The sequence below is a fragment of the Bos taurus genome, chromosome 5, assembly GCF_002263795.3.
Source record: "Bos taurus isolate L1 Dominette 01449 registration number 42190680 breed Hereford chromosome 5, ARS-UCD2.0, whole genome shotgun sequence".
In the NCBI taxonomy this organism is placed as follows: Eukaryota; Metazoa; Chordata; class Mammalia; order Artiodactyla; family Bovidae; genus Bos; species Bos taurus.
In genome coordinates this window covers 63,040,200-63,062,634 of record NC_037332.1, presented here as the reverse complement: position 1 = coordinate 63,062,634, position 22,435 = coordinate 63,040,200, and the positions used below count along the sequence as shown (strand labels likewise).

Below are 22,435 nucleotides of genomic sequence, written 5' to 3'. Positions count from 1 at the left end.
GTAGACTTGGCATTATAATTCTGAAGGACAAAGGCAGCTTCTGTTTAAGAAGGTTTGTACCATTCTTGATTTTTAATGGCATTTTAGGGTATTTTTTTCCTTTGCTTAAAAATTCTAAAAGTAATATTGTTGCTGTTCAGTCTCTCAGTCGTATCCAATTATTCGACCCCATGGACTGCAGCATGCCAGGCTTCCCTGTCCTTCACCATCTCCTGGAGCTTGCTCAAACTCATGTCCATTGAGTAGGTGATACCACCCAACCATTTCATCCTCTGTCATCCCCTTCTCTTCCTGCCTTTGATCTTGCCCAGCATCAGGGTCTTTTCCAATGACTTGGCTCTTCACATCAAGTGGCCAAAGTATTGCAGCTTCAGCTTCAGCATCAGTCCTTCCAATGAATATTCAGGATTGATTTCCTTTTGGATTTACTGGTTTGATCTCCTTGCAGTCCAAGGGACTCTCAAGAGTCTTCTCCAACACCACAGTTCAAAAGCATCAATTCTTCGGTGCTCAGCTTTCTTTATAGTCCAACTCTCACATCCATACATAGCTACTGTAAAAACCATAGCTTTGACTAGACAGACCTTTATTGGCAATATAAAATATAAGGGTAGGGAATTAAGAGGTACAAACTATCAGTTATAAAATAAGCTACAACAATATATTGTACATCATGGGGAATATAGCCAATATTTTATAATAGCTATAAATGGAGCATAATCTTTAAAAACTGTGAATCACTATACTGTACACCTGTAACTTATATAATATTGTACATCAACTATACTCCAGTAAAAAATAAAATTGAAAAATGCTCAAGACAAACTAACATCTGTAAAATAAAATAACACAGATAAGCTAACACTGAGACAAGAGAAACATCTTTGCTTTCAGTTCAGTTTAGTTCAGTCACTCAGTCATGTCTGACTCCTTGCAACCCCATGAATTGCAGCATGCCAGGCCTCCCTGTCCATCACCAATTCCCAGAGTTCACCCAAACTCATGTCCATCGAGTCAGTGATGCCATCCAGCCATCTCATCCTCTGTCGTCCCCTTCTTCTCCTGCCCCCAATCCCTCCTAGCATCAGAGTCTTTTCCAATGAGTCTCTTCACATGAGGTGGCCAAAGTACTGGAGTTTCAGCTTTAGCATCAGTCCTTCCAAAGAACACCCAAGACCGATCTCCTTTAGAATGGACTGGTTGGATCTCCTTGCAGTCCAAGGGACTCTCAAGAGTCTTCTCCAACACCACAGTTCAAAAGCATCAATTCTTCAGTACTCAGCTTTCTTCACAGTCCAACTCTCACATCCGTACATGACCACTGGAAAAACCATAGCCTTGACTAGACGGACCTTTGTTGGCAAAGAAACATCTCTGCTGTTCAATATGCTATCTAGGTTGGTCACAACTTTCCTTCCAAGGAGTTAGCGTCTTTTAATTTCATGGCTGCAATCACCATCTGCCATGATTTTGGAGCCCAGAAAAATAAAGTCTGACACTGTTTCCACTGTTTCCCCATCTATTTCCCATGAAGTGATGGGACCAGATGCCATGATCTTCGTTTTCTGAATGTTGAGCTTTAAGCCAACTTTTCACTCTCCTCTTTCACTTTCATCAAGAGGCTTTTTAGTTCCTCTTCACTTTCTGCCATAAGGGTGGTGTCATCAGAATAGCTGAGGTTATTGATATTTCTCCCAGCAATCTTGATTCCAGCTTGTGCTTCTTCCAGCCCAGCGTTTCTCATGATGTACTCTGCATATAAGTTAAATAAGCAGGGTGACAATATACAGCCTTGACGTACTCTTTTTCCTATTTGGAACCAGTCTGTTGTTCCATGTCCAGTTCTAACTGTTGCTTCCTAACCTGCATATAGGTTTCTCAAGAGGCAGGTCAGGTGGTCTGGTATTCCCATCTCTTTCAGAATTTTCCTCAGTTTATTGTGATCCACACAGTCAAAGGCTTTGGCATAGTCAAAAAAGCAGAAATAGATGTTTTTCTGGAACTCTCTTGCTTTTTTGATGATCCAGCGGATGTTGGCAATTTGATCTCTGGTTCCTCTGCCTTTTCTAAAGCCAGCTTTAATATTCTTAAATATAAGAATTTCTTCCTTCAAGAGTCTCAAAGCAGTTCTGTTAAGTGTATAATTCTAGTTGGCCTAAGACCAACAGTCAGAGGTGAATCTGGGTGATATCATGGACTCTCATGATTGAAGATCAGTTTTCTTTCTCGTTTCAGGTGCTAAATCTACATAGGTTAATTGAAAATCAAGTGCCTAACTTTTTGTTCATTGTTTTCTTAACCCAGGAAACCGTCCTTATACTAGATTTGCATGATTCCCCTACATAGCTCCAGATGGAATAATCAACTGTGTTGGCACCATTCCCTTGTTTTTCTGGAAATTTTACTCAGACATTAAATCCCTTCCTGGTTGGGACTGCTAACATTGAAGGTAATAGGTATCTATACACACACATCCCTATTCTATCTCAGAACTCTAAGACATTCTGTCAGAGTGCATACCCCAATGCCCTGAATGTGAGCAGTACTGAATAAAGGTTTTTTAAAAAAACATTCTAGCTAATATTTTTGGAGTGCTTTTTATGTGCCAGATAGTTAGTTCCTTCTAAAAATTTATTTATTATTTTTGGCTGGGCTGGGTCTTCATTACTGCCCACAGGGTATCTCTAGTTGCAGTGAGCGGAGGCTACTCTTCCTTGTGGTCCGAAGGTGTCTCACTGGGTGTGCAACCTTCAGTAATTGTGATTCATGGGCTTAGTTGCCCTGAGGCAAGTAGAATCCCCACAGCAGGGATCAAACCCAAGTCCCCTGCATTGGCAGACTCCCAACCACTGGACCACCAGGAAAGTCCCTATAGATCATTCTTTACAACATGTGTAAGTTAGGATTCAATCAGAGAAGAAGAACCTGTAGGAGATATATACTAAGAGATTAATTGCAAGGACTTGACTACTGTAATAGTGAAGACTGGCTAGGCAAGTCTAAAATCTGTAGTGCAGGCTGTCAGGAAGGGCGGGCTTAAACTCGCTGGGGCTGAAACTGCTGTTCACAGACAGGTTTCCTTTGAGGAAACCTCAGTTCTGCTCTTAAGGCCCTTCAACTGATTGAACCTGATTATCTAGGATAATCTCCCTTAGATAAAGACAATTGATTATGGACTTTACTCACATCTACCAAATACCTTCACAGCCTCACGGAGATCAGCGTTTGATTAAGTGACTGGGGATTCTAACCGAGCCAAATGGACACATCAAAATGATCACCCCGCGTGGGTAATCTCATTTCCTCTTAACAACAAATCATGTGAAGTCTTTTCCTTTATTATCATATACATTTTACAGAGTGGAAAAGTAAAGCTGGAAAAAGTTAAGTAACTTACTCAAGATCACAAAACTACCAAGTGGAATAGCCATTACTTGAATCCACAGGCCTGTTTCCAAGGTTGGGAACTTAACTAATTGAATAGTACTATGTCCAAACCAGTGAATAAATCATTGTAATTCTATTCCTCTAAATTTGTACAGAGGACTTGATTCAGTGTTTTATATATCTGTTTGAAATGTTACCACCATCTTTAGACATTCAGAGACTAAAGTAGTCAACACAGTCTTCTGGACAAGTTTTTAATGCAAATTGGAGAATCTCAAATATTAGTCCTTTTTGATAAAAAATAGATGTTCTTAAATAATTAGTTTATGTCAGAAAGGTTGCATTCCTGATGACCTGTAATGGAATGAATGCTTTACATTCCATTGGGGATACAGGGAGTTTAGAAATGGACAAGAGTTTTTCCTAAATTGTCTCATTTTTCAAGAAACAATATATTACTTAATATAACCAGAGTATTCAAAAGAAGATGTAGATACCCTCCAAGTTAAAGAACACAAGATTATATATCATTCAGATTTTAAATAGCATAAATTGGAACTTGACTGACTTTTAGCAAAAAATAAAATAACTGAAGGAAAAAATAATTCTAACATTGAATATCCTGGGGCACTATAGTATCATGGTAAGTGTCTGAACAAATGGCAAGAATTCATGGGCTTCCTCTGCTTCTAATTAGATTAAGTCCTTGGGCAAGTGAATTAACCATTCTAAGTATCAATTTCCTTTTCTACAATATGAGAGAGTTTCGGAAGACGATCTCTTACATCCTTTATGCTATTCTAGAACATAAAAATGTCTAAAATTTCAACTGTAAGTAGGGCTATTTAGTGCCAAAGAGTAAAAAGTCATTCTTCTGTGAATTATTTAATGTTTTTACCCCAACCAGTAGGAGATTATACTGAAAAGACCTTTATGTTTCAATACCCATACCTGGAGGTCATGGCCAAATTTCATTACTGCCATACTGAAGTTAATTTCCAGGACTATAGCATTTAATGTGTGAGCTGATTATGCTAAATGGAGCATCAGTGACAGCCACTCTGGACAGCAACTTTCCCTCCCAGCTCCCTCAAGAAGACTTTTCATTAGTCAAGCACAAATACTGACAGAGAATTCGATTTCCATCATTCTCTAGAGGTGTTTCAGACACAAAACGGCCTACAGCCCCCAATTATTCTAGAGTACAGAGGATTCGACACAATACAAAAATGATAGCATAATTCCCTTCCAAAAAGCCTGCAGTTCACTGCTAACAAATGACATCTCTGAGCAAGCCCAATGTTGTTACCAGAGAACAATATTGAGAAGAGGATGATGCCCTGGGAAATGTCATTCTTTGATTATTTGCAAGATTGGGAAACCAAGAAAGTGCCTATTCCACTTCAAGTCACATGCGTTTCAATCGCAGAGTGAGAAATAGAACTAAAAGGCCTGACTTCCAAACCCATCAAAAGTTTGCTGATCTCAGAAAACAGACATTTGAAGATGCCCCAGGCAAGGAGGCAGGTCATGTTCAGTAAAGAGTATACCAGTCAGGAAGGCAGCTGTTTTCAACCTGTTTCACTTTCTATAGGTAGGAGACATTCCAATCAAAAAGCTTCATGAACCCCTTATGGAAATGAGAAATAGTTTCCATATGACTATGGATACTAACAGGCATGAGTTTCTATCCTAACCCCGTCCTTTGCTAGTGGGGTGGCTTCAGAGAATACTATGGCCTGAACTTCACCAAGGCAGAAAATGTGGTGATTTAATCACTAAGTCATGTCCGACTCTTGCTAACCCATGGCCTGTAGCCTGTCAGGCTTTTCTGTCCATGGGATTCTCCTGGCAAGAATACTGGAGTGGGTTGCCATTTCCTTCTCCAGGGGATCTTCCTGACCCCAGGAATTGAACCTGGGTCTCCTGCATTGCAGGCAGATTCTTTACCAACTGAGCTATGAGAGAAGCCCAAATTGACATGACAGTAAACAAACCGGTGGGCGTCTCGTGTTTCTTGTTTAAGAGAGTGGATGTTGTCCTATACCTCCTGGTTGCAGATCTCACTAAGCCTTTTTCATCGGTAAAGCAAGAATAATAATAAAACTTACCTCATAGAGCTATGAGAATTCAAGGAGATAACTCACAGATGCCCAGCAAGTAAGTGCTCCATAGCAAAGTCAGACACGACTGAGCAACTGAGCGTGCATGTGCAAACATTACTTATCTTAAAAATTGATTAACGTTTAAAAATTAACATTTCTGTTTCAGTGTGGCATTTTGCAATGATCAAAATCGTAGTTTTTTGGTTTTAAGATGAAAAACGGATACTCAAAAAGTTTAGAAAGTAAACGTGCCCTGAACAACAGGCTGATTTTGAGAACTGTTTGGAGTTCATCATAATGTCATACACTTCCTTAAGTACTTTATCTTAAAGTTTCTTCTTTCCAATCTATTTTCCACAGACTGTTTGGGTGCTGTTACCTTGTGTTCAGACATTAGTTATCCTCTGTGTGAATCTGTGGTTCATATCCCAGACTAAGTGGGATCACGGTTTTGGATAGAACGGTTGAAACAACAAGGAACTGAAGAGTGTGGGTTGCCAGATATGTTCATTCAGATGTTACGGTATTAAACAGTCTGTAAGCCACATATTATTTTTATTTATTATGGCAAGGAAACACCATTGGCATATATATATATATATATATATATATGAAAAAACCTTGTCATTTAAGGTCAGACGAACTTCATTTAATTGGCATAATTTTGAAAGGAAACCTTTGCCACAGGAAGTTTCTACAACTATTGGTAGCAGTACAACGATAACTTTTGTGGCAACTAGGGGTGGGGGTAAGGAGTGTTCGAATCATGTCAAAATCTTACTCAAAGTCTGACTGTGACCCTCTGAGGCTACTGGGGGCCGACCCCTGCCCTCTGAGTGGGAACGCTAGTCGCTCGGGGTGATGGCACCACCAGCCACACAAGCTGAGGACGGCTGCGGCTTCTCCTGCGTCGTGAACTCAGCTTGGTGAGTGGGAGGAAACTCGAGGTGGCCTCGCGTACAGGGCAGGACCTGCCTTCTCCAGTCTTCTCCTCCTCCTCCTCTCCCCAGCGGCGGTGACGGCGGCAGTGGCGGCTGCTGGTCACCTGGGCGCCTGCGGAGCAGCCTGGCTGCCTCTGCGGCGGCCTCTCGGAGTGCGAGGAGGAGGCGGCGAAGAGCGAGATATCCATAGTAACACAGGATGCGCTGGGCTCCGAGCGGGAGCGAGTGCTGTGGGAGGAAGCCCCCGCGCGCTGGCAGCCAGCGGAGCTAGGCACCCCGCAGCCCCCGCGCGCCGTGCCCGAGCCCGCGGCGCTCTCGCACTTAGGGCCCAACTGAGCGGTAAGTCCTCCCGGGAACTAAGCCGACACCTCCCACCCGCCCCGGCCACCCACCCCGGGTAAGCCACCGCAGAACAATAGAGAGCGCAGCCGGCCGCCCTGGAGACCGCGCTCGGGGGAGGACGCGCCGCGGCCGCCGCCGCCCGGGCTGGCGCGCGCCGCGTGGGGCCGGGCGCGAGCGAGGGCGCGCGGCGGGGTGTCGGGCGGGGGGAGGGGGGCGCGGCGGGGGGCGCGTGCGCGGGCCCGGGGAGCTCGCAGGGAGAGCCTGGCGCTCGGCACGGCGCGGCCAGGCTCGGAGCCTCTCCCTCCCCTCCTCGGCGCGCTCCCCTCGCCTCGCAGCTCGCATTCGCTGGGGGCGCCCAGAAAGATGCTCAGAGGCAACGGCTAGATGAGCGGAGGTTCCAGCCCACATGTCCGCGTCCTCGGGCGCCGGAGCCCGCCAGCCCTCGCGGATCCCGGCTCGCTGCCAGCCCGCGGCCACTGCCGTTGCTAGTGCCGAGCGGCTCGGGTGAGTAGCGGCGTGGCTGCCGGCGGCGTGGGGCACGGTTACCCCGCGGTCCGCGGCCCCCGCTCGCCAAGATGCGGTGGCGAGAAGTGGCGATGCGACTGGGGCAGGAGAAAAAAGGGAAGCCGGGTCGGAAAATCCAAAAAGCCTGCGGAAAGGGTTTGTCGGGGCATTTGTTGCAGTCAGGCTGGCTGTTTTTTTAAACGTGGTTTGGTTATTGCTTTCCCCCTCTCGGGTTGAGCGCATTTTCCCTTTCCTTTCCTCACATTCTGGGTTGCGAGGAGTTTGAAAATGGTAAATTGCCGGATGTCTTTCCAAATGACTTGACTTTCACGAGTAGATATTTTCCAAAGGTCATTGTCTTCAGTATCAAAAAGCCACACCAATCCATGTAATTTCTAGGTGCGCTTTGAATCACCTTTCAGCGGTAGCAGGAAAAATAAACGCTGGGAGGGTTGGTGTGGAGCGTGCCCGCTCTCGTATTTTTATACATTGATTAATCAGAGGGGAAAGTGGGTTTGGACTTTACAATGCTGCGCTTCGGAGAGCTGTATTAGAGCAACACAGACTGCAATTTGCAGCTTTCGTGAAGGTCGGATCAACATTTCCTTTGAAATCCCGATTTGCATGGTTGTAACTTGGATGTAATTTTACTCTCGGCTAAAACTTGCCAAAGGCAAACAAGGTGTTGTTTTTATAAGGATGCTGCCAGCGCTGCGTTTTTTTCTTTTTTTTGTTTTTTCTCCTCCAAGAAAACCAACCATATACAAACATGAGCCCCTCTAACAAATGGGCAGCTCAGGAAGGCTTTGCATTTTCAGAGATTGGCCAGGAAGGCTAGTTCTCACTGCTGCTACCATTTCTCCTCCCTGAGCGACTGAGATGTTAGTTTCAGGAGGCTAAAAATTCTGCACCCCAGCTGCAGAGATGCACCCAGCATGTTGTATGGGTAGACTGAAGGCATGTGAACTTTGGGGTCCTTAACGATTCTTAAGCACTTTCTAAATCAGGATACTTGCTATATGGACTCTAGCATCTGAAAAAACAGAAATACAGGAAAGTGTTGGGAAGGCAACATGAAGAATTTACGTACAACTTAAAGACTTTTCTCAACGTTGACACAAGTTACCAAAGGAGTCTTACAGACTTTACATTAGGGTAGGTTCACATTGAAGTTTGGAGCCAGTTCTGAGCTGGTTTGGAACCAGAAGACAGAGAGAAAAGATTAGAAAACCTCCCAACATTCCTTCCAAAACCTGTGTTCTTTGTACTCAGCAGATGAGCTTGGGCCAGGAGATGCCAGCGGTGGCTGGGTTATCTGAGTCCATGGTGTTGATGGCTCTGTGACAAAATAGACTTTGATGACTGGTGTTGACCCTTGTTCCACTGTAAAGCTTTTTTTCAGAAGTGTTCCTTTCACTTATTCCACCCAGTCAGTCCTGAATAGTGCTTGATATGATACAGTGAGTCTCCGGGAACTCAGATGGAGGAGAAAGGAGTAACTGGTACAAATGAAATTGAAACAGATGCCTGCTACCCAGGAAGACTTTGCGACTTGTCATTTAGAAAAGCATTGTTACAAAGACATTTTAACTTCAGAATGCAGGGGGAAATATGATGTTGGGTAAAAGCAGTGAGGAGTCAGCTCTCTTTGTTCAAGGATAGAAACTTTCTCCCTCAGTTGCTAATTGCCGAAACTTAATTTTACTGCGATAGAGTTACTTTGTGTGATGTACTTTGGCACTTTTAGTAGAAGTAATATTTTTTTTCTTAACCAGTTACAATAGAGAGGTAGTATGTCTGTGTATTAGGATTGAGAGACCCTGTATTGCTACAGTTCCCCTGAGGGGGCCAGAGAAAGAGAATAAAATATCTTGCCTCTGTGTGGAGAGCAGAGCTCCATTAAAACAGTTTTGAAATATAGATCCAGCATGGTACAATATCTAGTAAGATACTTGGGCATATATAGTTTTTAACAAAACCTTGTAGGTGCATTTATTTGTCAGCAATTTAAAATTATAAGCACTGGACAGTTTTTATCAATTTAAAAGTTTGCAGTTTTAACTGAGTTTCTATGCATGTGTTGTATTCTGATACATTTCTTATCTTTTAATTTACTGCATGTGGTACAATTGGTCTGAAATGTCAGGAATGGTTTTCTTTAAAATAGTAGCATTTGTTTGAGGTTACTGTACATATTCTAACTAGAGAAAATTAGCAGGCATTGTTCAGGAAACGCAAAGAATCATTTGTGATGTTACTGTCTTCCTAAATGTTGGCAGAGGTTTACCAACTTACCATTAAGTCATTTTTATTGCATCATTTACTGAGTAAGTCTTTTTGACCACCTTGTGTTTTGAAGCAGGTTTATCCTTTCTCTAAAAATGGAAGGCAGACATGTTCTCTCAATATTATACTGAAATAAATGTTTGGGCATTGTCAGTATTTATAGCATTGGCAGAGTCTGTAGAAACACCGGGTAGAGTTTACTGATGTCCCTATTTTTGACCAGATGCTAATGTCAACATATGTCACGTTAATATCCATCAAGCCAGCTAATGTCCCAGGAGGAATGAACAATTAGAAAAATTAATTAGGAGAATGAGTAAAACATTTGTATTACTGTAGGTATGTTTATTTTTATACATTTTGGACTTAGAGTAGTAATTCAGATTTAGCATTTACAAGTGCCACTGCCAGTTATCAAAGTACAAGGTCCTCACTAAGCCACCAATAATTAACAAAAGTGTGAACAGAATCCAAATTTATTAATTGGTTACCCATTTTTTTCCCTTTCGTAAACAGTAGCCAGTAACAAAGCATAAATGTTAGCCATGAAATTTAAAAGCAGTGAATATCAATAAGCCTTGGAAAAAGTGTTGCACGTATATTTCTTTGAGTGAGAGATTACATTAGCCATGATGTCTTCACTCTTGTATTAATATTTAATTTCTTTAAAATGATTGTTTTCAAAGTGCAACACTGTCAATATATTTAATAATTTGCTTGAGAAAGAACATTTACATGAGTGCATTTATCTTCCTACACATCTGTCAATAATGCATTGTTCCAGAAATCTATTTTTATGTAGATGAAATTTTCATGTAAAAATTAACCTTTCTTATGATTCTAGTGTGAGATGAAAACCATCCTTTTTAATCTGATTTTTGCTTTTTCTTCATGAAATCATGAGATGGTTTTTTTTAGAAGTCAAAATATGATTAAGCTGAGTCATTTTTTTCTTTAAAAAATTATGAGAATAACGTCTTTAGATGAAAATCCAAGATCAATTCCGTTAAAAATTTTGTTTAAGCAGTACCTCTTGATTCTGGTATTTACAGAGCTAAGACTTACTGGTAGTTTTCTCATATGGGAATAGGAGGACATGTAAAGAAGAGCAGCAATACAAAATTTGAACTAGAAGAAGCAAAAACCCATGTTCTGACACCCTCTGTTACTAAATGTTTTATAGTGTGTTTTTAGGTGAATCTGAAAACAGGATTATTCTATAAATGGCTTTTATGGATACATCTCTTCAGAGTTTGGAATTAATGTAACTAAACTGAAATTACAAACTTCGTAGGATTAACCACAAGAACATACTCTGGAAAAAATCAACGGCTGCATTGAGATTGTCCAGATACCCATGTTCCATGTTCCAAGCCCTCTGTGACTATAGACAGACACCTTTGAAGCCACGGAAGTTAGTAGGTGACCCCAGCACAGTCTCAGCACTGCTTAGCCATATGTTTAAATGGTACTCAGTTCTGTAGCGCTCACAACACTGGTCAGGGTGAGGTTTTGTCATCATGTGAAAATTAAGACTCTTGGCAAGAGATAACATTATTTTGGAGCATCCTGCCATTGTAGCACATTTCAGTTAGAATGATTTTTTGGTAACCGTAAGTTTTATGGTCTGTTTTGGTTTCAATTAAGACTTGGACGTGACTTGCACATAGTAGTAATTGCAACAGGTGGTATGTTTTGTGTTGTGTTGTGTAATGTTTGCAGAAGACTTGTTTCCTGATGTTTAGAAATCATGACCACTGTGTAGATATTTTTCTGGAAATACAAAATGTGACTGTAAAAACAAGCTGCTTCTCTTTACCTCCGTGGTTCATTTTTTCAGAAAAGACGTGCAGACCATTTGCAGCACCTCTTGGCTCTTAATACATTTTTTTTTTCTGTCTTAACTGTCAATTTAGGGTAAAAATAATTGGTTCAAATTGTTTTCTAGTAACACAGCTTTCTCTCTGGAGTGGAAGGTCTGGCACTGCCTCCTAAATATTTCCCAAGGCGTGGTCAGTTCTCCTGATGTGAGTGATGCTGTTTATTTCACCCTACTGGTAGATGAGTCTTACAAACTTATGCCCAACCAAATTTGGTACAAAGGTTCAAATTAGAAATAAATAGTCCCTCCCAACTTTCAACATCATTTACACACTGGTGGTCCCTTCTTTTACCTACCCAGAACTATTCCAGACAGGAACCAAGCTGTCTTGGAAAATGAAAATGCCCGGTAGCTAACAGGAGAAACTCTTTTTTTCCCGTATTCTCCTGACCATGCCTCACTGACTTTTTCTCTCCTCTCATTCACTGCTCTTAGCTCAGATATCTTTTAAATCACACAACCTCTTTAATCCCTCTTCTTAGTTTTCTCTTTCCTAATTTTTGATACAAACAGTGGTCCAACTCATGGCTGATAGCTATTCAGAGTGGTAATAGCGTGATATCTGTTATGAAAGAAGCCAAGTGATATAAATTTTAAAGTGGGGTTATATGGATAAAAACCTGGACTGGAAAACTCTACAGTATTGAAAATAATCTGAAGCCCCCTTCACAATATCCGTAAATGTCTCCACTAATATGAAAGATAAATAATAATTGTAATTTGTTCATAGTAAATAATTTCTTTTTAATTGTATATTATGCCAATGATAATTCATCATGGTTGTTGTTTTCTTTTTTTTTTTTTAGCATTTTTGTTGCAGATATACAGAATTTTAGCCCATTATGGGTCCAGTGGACGTTCATGGGCTAACTTTAATATCTAATTCTGTTTATATCGTGGCTTGGTTGAAAGAACTTGCATTCTGAGTTCTAAACAACTGACTTAAAAGGCAGATTTGCAAACACCACCCTCTTTTTTAAGCTGGAAACAACATGTATTCATTCACTTGAGACATTTTTTTGGACTGTCTGCTATCTTCGAGGCACTGTTCTTAGGGCAGGAGATACAACGGTGAACAAAATAGACAAGGTTTCTGCTTTGTAGAGCAGATATTTAGTGAGGGAAGGTTAATACAAAACAAGTAAATAAATAAATGGAGAAGATGTCAGACAGTGGTAAGTACAGTGAAAGGCATATAATAGGGTGAAAAGTGCTTGAGAATGTTCTAGAGGACAGTGATATGACTTTCGAAAAGTTGTTCAGAGAAGGTCTCCCTAAGAAGGTGTCCTTCCAACATAGAACGGTGAGCAGGAGCCATGCAGAGAAACCTCGGGAAGGAGCATTGAGGCAAAGGGACCCACATGCACATGTGCCCTTGGGGGACAGTCGCAGTCTGTTTGGGTAACAGAGAGCAGTCCAGTGTGGCTAGGTCCTGGCCCGCTTAGGTCAGCTTTGCTAGTCATGGCAAAGGATTTGGGTTCTATTCTAAAAATGACATGAAGCAAACGGAGGATTTAAAGCCGAAGTGTGGCAGTATTTACCTTTGAATACACTGTCTGCCATGTGAAGACTGGACAACACTATGGCCGGAGCGGACGCAGAGGAGCCACATAAAAGACTATTGTATAATAGTAGCCCAGGTAAGAACTGATAGAGATCTGGTTTAGGGAGTGACAGTAAACACAGGAGAGATGTGGAAAGATTCAGAATGTCAAATTGTGAAAAGCTTTTCGAAGTTCTACAAATACAGGAAAATACAAAGAAGAAAAGAACAGTTCTCTGTAGTTCTCACCATCCAAAGTAATATCTTGGCATTTTTTAAAGAAAAATAATCCCACATTATTTTTGACATTTGATATGTGATTATAAGGCATAATTCAAGTGATGCACATAATAAAAATATTAAAATTTTTAAAATTACTCTAAACCCCACCACCCAGAAATATCATCTTTAACATTCGACTAGTGTCATTTAAGGAATCTTTCTATGCATACATACAAAGGGATTGATAAATGGATGCATGATAGAAAGAAATACTTTTGTAGTAATGGCAACAATGGGATCATACCAGAAATATTATTTTTAAATAGAAAGTACTAAAGTTTGTTTTCTTATACTTAACAGCATAAAAAAATGAAAGTAAGAAAAACTAAATGATTGTTGAACTTCAAACAAAGGTCTCCTTACCACAAGTTATTTCCTAAATGATCTCCCATTATGGTTAAGAGAAATGCTTATGATTAATGATTATTAAATCCTGTCATGATTAAGAGAAATGAAAAATGTTAAGAGGTTTGAGCAGGAGTGGATTCCTCTTTAAGAAAATACAGTATATTTCACAGAAACGTGATCCTGTGAATGCTCTGCTGTGACCCCTCCCAAGGCCTTCGAAAAAACAAATCACCCATGTAGGTGAAGGGTCTTGAAACTTAAGTAGCTTTACAATAAATCTGCCTCAAGGCTGGAAGCATTGTGTTTTTTTAACTACACATTCTAGTTTTAAGTACATTATTGCCCATCTCTTCTCTTCAGCTAATAATTTTAATTAATTCATATTGATCATGTTATAACACTTTATATTCTATAATCATAAAATCATAATTACTAAGCTTATTTCATATAAATTCTTCTACTTAAATAGACCCAATGTTTCCCAGTCCTTTAGTATAGCTTCTCCATTTCTAAATGAGTTCTTTGAGTCATCTCTTAATTGCCCAGATGTCATTGTCAATTGCTTTTTTTTTTTTGTCAATTGCTTTTTGTTCTTACTTATTTCAAGAAAGGCTTGTAGCTACTGTACTTCTGAGAGTTTTGGTTTTTGTTGTTTTTTCCCTAATATTTCAGGGTGTCTTTCTGTTACTTCTATAATTGAACAACATCGAGGCTGAGTATAATATCCTTGTGTTATGCTCTCTTTCCCTTAGAGTTTTGCAACCATTACTCCATTGTCGAATAGCATTCATTATTACTGTGAAATCTGAAGCCACCCTTTGTAAGTGTTTGCTTTTTCTGCCTGAATCCCAAAGAATTCTTTCTTTGTCCTCATAGCCCAGTAGCATAGCTAGGCTATGTCTTGTTGAATGTTCTGTGTTATCCTCATTTGGGGTCATCTTTGTCTGTCTTCCGTATCTGTTAATTTTTTTATAGTCTTTTGTCATTTTCACCTGCATTCACAGTGAATTACCTCCAACCTTTCCTCTGGGTTAGTAGTTCAATTTTTTATAAGTGTCTGCTGTTTCTTGACATTTCTATTAATAATCTATTGACTGATTCTAAAATAATGTTCTTTGGTACTTAAATAGTTTTGTTAGGTCCACAGTCTCTCTTTTCATCTCATTCATTTGTTTCATTATTCTCTCTTTACCTTCAGTTTTTACTGAAATCTTTCCTCTGTAATGGGAAGTTTGTGTGAGGAAGTCCTTCTTTTTATTTGAGTAAATTTCTGCTAGATTTACTTCCTTATGTTATGACCCCTGCGTTTTGTATTCTTCCCTTCCCTCCTCCCCTCCCTTCCTTCCTCTCTCCCTGCTTCCCTTTGTTCTCTCCTTTTCTCTCCTTTCCTTCTTCCTTCTTTGCATATCTGCCATACTGGGTTTTTTTTTCCTTTCTTTCTTTCTTTCCATCTTGCTATTGCTTGGGGAGCTTTGCCCAGACATAGTGTAAGTAACTTCTTAAATCACTTCCCATCTTTTGAGGGACCAGTTTGATTTTCCCCTTGAGCTGTGGTTTATGGCCTCGACCTGTCCACCTTTCTGAAGTGTGAAGAAGCTACCTTTGTAAAAGGACAAAGGTCTGTCTAGTCAGAGTTATGGTTTTTCCAGTAGTCATGTATGGATGTGAGAGTTGGACTATAAAGAAAGCTGAGCACCGAAGAATTGATGCTTTTGAACTGTGGTGTTGGAGAAGACTCTTGAGAGTCCCTTGGACTGCAAGGAGATCCAACCAGTCCATTCTAAAGGAGATCAGTCCTGGGTGTTCATTGGTAGGACTGATGCTGAAGCTGAAACTCCAATACTTTGGCCACCTCATGTGAAGAACTGACTCATTTGAAAAGACCCTGATGCTGGGAAAGATTGAAGGTGGGAGGAGAAAGGGACAACTGAGGATGAGCTGGTTGGATGACATCACCGACTCAATGGACATGAATTTGAGTAAACTCTGGGAGTTGGCGATGGACAGGGAGGCCTGGCGTGCTGCATTCGATGGAGTCGCAAAGAGTCAGACACGACTAAGCAACTGAACTGAACTGAAGAAGTTGCCAAGGAGATAGAAATTGTAGAGAGAGGTAACTCATGCCCTGTGCAGCCTTGACTAGGTTTCCGGGGCTTTGCCGTCTCAGGTTTTGCTGAATGTCCCTGTTATCAGCATTTGTGTCACCAAACTGGGAGGGAGTAGGTGGGAGATACCAAGGATAGCCTTTATATAATTAACTAAAGGGTTCTGTGTGAGCTGGCAGCTACCCTGGAGGTAATGTCAGACTTTACTGGTTTCTTCATCTCAGTGGGCAGCCCTGGAGCCTTCAGCTCCATGGAGTCAGCCCTTTATTCCCTTTCCTTCATTTCACATGTTTCCATTACTCCTCAGTAGAGAAAGGAAGCAGACACAGATATTCACTGAGTATGTGTTTTCTCTAAATTTAGAGTTATTAGTGAGAATTCTCAGAGTCTTGTTGACTCACGTCTCTAGGGAGTGAGAACAGGGTTGGGAATCAGGCAACACTGTGCCTCTTTATCCTGCTCCAGAATCTTCTGTTTCTTTCCTTGGCTGCCAGGATTGAAGCTTATTTGTATTTGTTTATGTTTCTTTCCTCGATTGGTCACTGTTGGTGTTTTTTTCTTACTATTTACTTTTTTTGGGCACATTCTGTTTGGTATTTAGGAAGGGAACTTCTATGTGGAAGTTTAAATTTGCCATCTTAAATCAGATTCTGGGGTCTATTTTGGAAACAGAATTTAGATGTTTTGCCGATGAATTAATTTGAAAGATTAAGGGACGGGAGGAGTTACGGATGATGCCTAAATTTTTGTCCTTAGCAGCTGGGTGGGTGATGAACAGACTGGGCCCCTGGTGGGAGAAGAAATCAAGAGTTCTATTTTAAGCTTTTTAAAAATCAAAGAAACTTGATATCCATGTGGAAATGTGAAGCAGGTGGTTGGATCTACGAGCCTGAAACTCAGGGGAAAGGTGCTCATCATATAGGTGTGGTACCTAAAAGCGTGTGCCTGGATGAGATCACCTAGGGAGAGAGAATATAAATATTAGGAAGTGTATAAGGAATATGTACTAATCAAGATGTGTGGGTGTGTGGACTTCTTCAGATTCAGTGTAAGCTCTTCTTATCTAACGGATGTTTGAAATCTTTCAGTATAAATGTATCAGGTTAATGTTTGGTATGAAGTGAGAAATGTAGGTCAAGGATCATTTTGAAAGATGGGAGATTTTATACTTCTAGATCTACACAGTAGCATAACAAAATATTGCCTTTCAAAGGTGATTTAGATATGCTTTTTAGCTCTACATCAGTTATCTATGTTTGAGGATGATAAAGATTTGATTTTAAGCAAAGCTATGAATTATTAGTTTTGAAGACTCAATTTTCTTCTGCTTTCAGAATGAATCTACAGAGACTTCCTTGGTGGCCCAGTGGCTAAGGCTCTGAGCTCCCAGTGCAGGGAGCCTGGGTTCAATCCTTGGTTAGGGAACTAAATCCCACATGCCACAACCAAGAGTTCGCAGGCTACAGCTAAAGATCCTGCAGGCCACAGTGAAGACCAAGGATCCTGGGTGCCACAACTAAGACTCAATGAGTAAATAAATACATTTAAAAAATGAATCTACATATATATTTTTATTTAATACATACATTTTTACAATTAAAATACAGCTGTTGCTCATGGAAGATGTACATTGTACGTTTTAAAGCACTGCTGTATTTGGAGGGAATGTGTTTAATGACAAGAATACTGTTTGGGAAATTAGGAAATAGATTCTAGATCCAACTCTGTCAGCAATAATGACAATAATAAAAAATAACAGTATCAGACACGTATCCTTTCAGTGTGACAGGTGCTGTTCTAAACACTTTACATATATTTACTTTTTTAAGAAGTTGTGTAGTCACACAGCTTTTAGCTACTTAATCTTTTCAGCTACTTTAGCCTTCTCATTTATAAAACCAGTCTTCCCTCTAGCTCTAAAATTCAGCATGATTTGTCTTCAGTTTTATCAAGAAATGTAAAATGTTTCAATGATCTTATTAACCAAAGCAAATGGAAATACTCTTTTGTCATTGAGGGAAGATGAATCATTACATAACAAAGGTTAACCAGGGAATTATGGAGATTTTGATCAACTAGGATTACACCCCAAACATACCTCCCTTCATGCTTTTGCTTACACTCTACCTAAAAAATAAGGATTTTTTTTTTCTTTGCAGTATGGCAGTTACTTGCCCAGTTGCTAGGTAACAAGGCAGATCTCTATAGCTTTATCTGAATACACAGCAAATGATTTTTAGTGACAATTATTTATATCCAATATATTAAAGTAGGCTGTATTGATAATGATAAAACTATTGGTTTACCTACTGTACATTTGCAAGAAAGGGTACAGTAATTCACAAAGCTAGTTTTGTTCTAATCTTTTTCTAAAGCGATTATTAATATTCGCCACTAAGAATGATCAGTTGTCTAGCAAAGCAGCAATAGCTAGGTTGTTTATTTGAAATCCTTCCAGATGGCTGATCACAGTCAAAAGCACTGCCACACCTTTCTGGCTAATTATACTGTACGTTGTCTGGGAAGGGTTGTTGTGTTCTTCTGTGGGGTCCATTCATATGTTATCAAGTTTGAATTTTGTGAAAATTGATATTCCTCTTTATATCACTTGTCATTCCTCATTCTGTAATCATTCAGCAGATCTAGCTCTACGCTGAGAAGCAGCAGTTGATATAGAAGTATTTAGAAGAATTCTTAGGTTAAAACATTAACCAAATTTACTGTTTTTTTGTCCTTTGGTCCACAGCGGAGAAATAATAGCTGCACATCATCAGTGTTACATAATCAGCAATGGTGTCTTGTTAGAGATCTTTTAACACAAGTTATTTACCATTAAAGAAAAGATCTGAAATTTAAGTATCGTAACCATTAAATTTCCATAGTAAGGGAGGAAAAAAATAATCTCTTTCCACTCTTTGTGGATTTTGTTCATAATATTTGGTCTTTAATTAGGTGGATTTATTTGCTTTCATTCATATATGCCAGAATTATGTGAAGTGTATGCTTATGCCAAATTCATTTTCCTCCCATCATTAATATTGGTAAATTTGGACCATTATTAGATAGAATTTATGGATTGAATTAGTAGTCACTTGTCACAGTCTTTTAAACTAAAAGTCAAAAGGATATTTTATACTGTCATGGACAAAAGGTATCTGTCTAGCATTGCACTTTTGTGGTAGAATGGCTGTAATTAGTCTACCAGCTATGGGATAATCAGTATTATGGTACAGTTTCCTTTATAGCAAAGAAATATCACAAAAGATAATGTTGGGATTCAGGTTTGTCTTAAAAGATTTTGTTTATAGGACGGTGACATAAGAAAATTCTCAGAGAATATTTGTTCACAAGTTATTTTTTGATGACAGAAGAAAGAATGCATTCTATAGAATCAGAAAACACACAGACAAAAACGAGTTATTACCTTTCTGTTGGGAGAACTCAAGGTAACCCTGTCTTTACAAGTCAGCATACTAGGAAGCTAGTTTATATAGAAAAATAGTTTAACATGGAAAATTACACTTTAATAATACCTACTAATTAAATGCCTTTATTCAGTAAAATAGAGTTCTCACTGCCTGAAAGCTATAAAAGCCTCCTGGAATGATTGATTACTCTGAATTTCTGTAGCCTTGAGTAAACCACAGGCAAGGCATACATTTTATTGATTCTGGACTGAAGGTCTGAGCTATTTACAAGACAATTTAACAATAATTTATTTAACTCTTTGCAGTGTTCAGTTATCACTGTGGCATTTAAATACCAAAAGTGAAATGGAAATCAGCCCTCTGGTTTTTTCTCCACTTTTCATATTCACAATAACATACAGATTTGCCTAGATTTTAGAAAAAATGCTGTTATATAAACCATCATTTATACATCTATCAGAATTACATCACTTATGCAAAATTTTAAAAATCATTCAGGCAGGGAGTCCAAGCAGGTATCTGTCTGCCATGTAACAGTATTCTCTCATTATAGAGAGAAACTTACTGCAAAACTTAATTAGATTTTTTATCTTTCTCTTACTAGTAAAATTTTGGCAAAAAGCAAAATTGTGTTTATACAGAACTTTTAGAACCTTAACCATTTTGTTGAACTAGGTAAACTTGTGAATGCCTGTTAAGTGTGATTTATTTTATCTTCTTATTTTTGCTTTGCATGTTGTTACCTAACCCCAGGGCTTTCCAGGTGGCTCAGTGGTAAAGAATCTTCCTGCCAATGCAGGAAACACAGGGGATGCTGGTTCAATCCCTATGTCAGAGAGGTCCCCTGGAGGAGGAAACGGCGACCCACTCCAGCCAGTATTCTTGCCTGGACAGTCCCCTGGACAGAGGAGCCTGGCGAGCTACAGTCTATGGGGTCACAAAGAGTTGGACACAACTTAGGGACTGAGCACGCATATACACCAAATCCCAACTCCATGCGACTGCTACCTTCTTTTGTGTCTCATTTTAGACACATTATTTAAATGGACTTTCTCCATCATCCTTTGTGTCTTTTGGAATTAATGTTGCTAAATCATTTTAAACGATTTTAATGGAAATCTTTTTTCTCTCTCTCAATATTGGAGCCTGTCTCCTATAGAGAAACTAAATAATCCTAAATATGAGCTGTTATTATCTCACTTTGAGGCTTTACTTTAAAAGGGGGTTCTGTGGCCTTTGAAAATAAAACCTATAGACTTGTCAGAAGGTCAGCATCCAAGGATATGAAAGCTGCATTCTGCAAAGCCTTGGAGATGGTTCTGTCTTGCATTGTTAACTTCTATTTTACACTTTTAATTATTGTTTATCACACTGTGCAAAAAAGAAAAAAGCTGAATAGTGTTCAACTCCCTTTTCATTTATCCAGGCATTATGGGAATTTTGGCTGAGGGTGAGACTAATATTGAATAATCGTTTCAAAAGCAAGTGATATTTCTGATTTAAAAAAAATGATTCTAATTGTGTGCGTATGTGAATATGAAGATTCCAAGAGAATTGATTTTTCCAATATTCAGGGTACCTGAAAACCTAAATCTATTTATCCATACTATGTGGATTAATGATTATTTTTAAGCATTTAAAGATTATTTTTTGGGTCTTTCTCTCCAAACACCCTCAGAAAGTGTTTAAACAGTTTTCAACTAAGGTTTATCAAATGCCACAAAAAAAGGAGGGAGAAGAATTGGGGAAAAAAAGGAAGCAAGGAAGGAGAGAAACAGAAAGCAGGAGAAATACATACATTAAAATGAGTAAGAGCAAAAAGGTTAAATTTTTATCATGTGTCCACAGAATACATGGTACAATTTGCTTCGTTTCTTCAGAAGGATGGTGAGGAAGATGGCCTTGGGACTGCTTGTGATTCCTCAAATTACAGTTTACCTCCATCACTAATTGGCTGTATATGCTTTGGGTAAATGACCAAACTGAACCTTTCTGAGCCTTATTTTCCTCATTTGTAAAATGGTGATGATGTCTACCTTGCATCTCAGTCCTTATTCTGAGGACTAAGAGATTAGACAGACAGGTAGACAGATAGCCCTCTGATGCACGGTAGGTGCTGAATAAACCTCTGGCTCATATTTTTGATAGTTCTTTTATTTGTTACAGATATTTCTTTGTCCTTAGCCACCAAATATCAATTCAGCACCAATGTTAGGACCATGAATGATGCTTTCAAATCAACAGATCTGGAAAATTTTAGTAGGACAAGAACTTAAAGCCAAAGCAAACCCAGAGTGGCTGACTATGGCCTCCAGTTGTCTTCTACATGGCCCCAGGGTCCCAGTCCCACAGGCAATCTGTGCAGTGAGATGCCAGTTCAGTTGATCTGCTGCTGGTCCCTGCTTTTAAAGAAGTATAAAAATCAAGGCATAAAAAACTTTTTTGTTGTTCAGGACTACTTAGATGTTGTAAGTCTCCTTGTGTAAAAGATGGGAAAGCAACTTGCTCCCTGATTTATTGGCTTAGGCATCTTTTAATGAGCCATCATGTCTCACAGGGATGTGCTGGCCAACAGGAGAGTTGATTGAAGTATGTGTGTGTATATGTGTGTGTGTGTGTGTGTGTATGTGTGTGTGTATAGCCAAAGCAATCTTGAAAAAGAACAGCTGATGGTATCATGATCCCTGAGTTCAGACTATACTTCAAATCTACAGTAATCAAAACAGTGTGGTACTGGCACCAGAAAAAGACACATAGGTCAATGGAACAGGATAGAGAGCTCAGAAATCAACCCACACACTTAGAGTCAGTGAAAAAGGAGGCAAGATTATGCAGTGGAGAAAAGACAGTCTCTTCAATAAGTAGTGCTAGGAACAGTAGACAGCTGCATGTAATAGAATGAAATTAGAACATTTTCTTACACCTTATACAAAAATAAACTCAAAGTGGATTAAGGACCTAAATGTAAGACCCAAAACCATAAAACTCAAGAATAAAACATAGAACAGTCCTTGACATAAATCATATCATTATCTTTTTTGCATGTCTCCCATGGCAAAAGAAGCAAAAGCAGTGGGACCTAATTAAGCTTAAAAGCTTTTGTATAGCAAAGGAAACCATCAATGAAACAAAAAGACATCCTACTGAAAGGGAGCAACTATTTGCAAATGATATGATAGATAAGGGGTTAATATCCAAAATATATAAATATCTTTTACAACTCAATATAAAAAAATAAATGAACCAATTTAAAAATGGGCAGGAGACCTGAATAGACATTAG

At 39.5% G+C, this 22,435-nt stretch overlaps 1 protein-coding gene across 7 annotated transcripts in view; it reads left to right on the top strand.

The window, feature by feature from the left end:
• Positions 1-22,435, top strand: part of ANKS1B (ankyrin repeat and sterile alpha motif domain containing 1B) — a 1,158,555-nt gene that overhangs the window by 984,433 nt on the left and 151,687 nt on the right. The window contains exon 1 of one of the 7 annotated variants that reach the window (XM_059887249.1): positions 6,691-6,772. The exons of 5 other annotated variants lie outside the window; for them this stretch is intronic. The gene's annotated coding sequence lies outside the window, so the exon portion shown is untranslated. Of the gene's footprint in view, positions 1-6,690; positions 6,773-7,031; positions 7,280-22,435 lie in introns of those variants that run through there. One more of the 7 variants, XM_059887248.1, reaches the window with a different exon arrangement.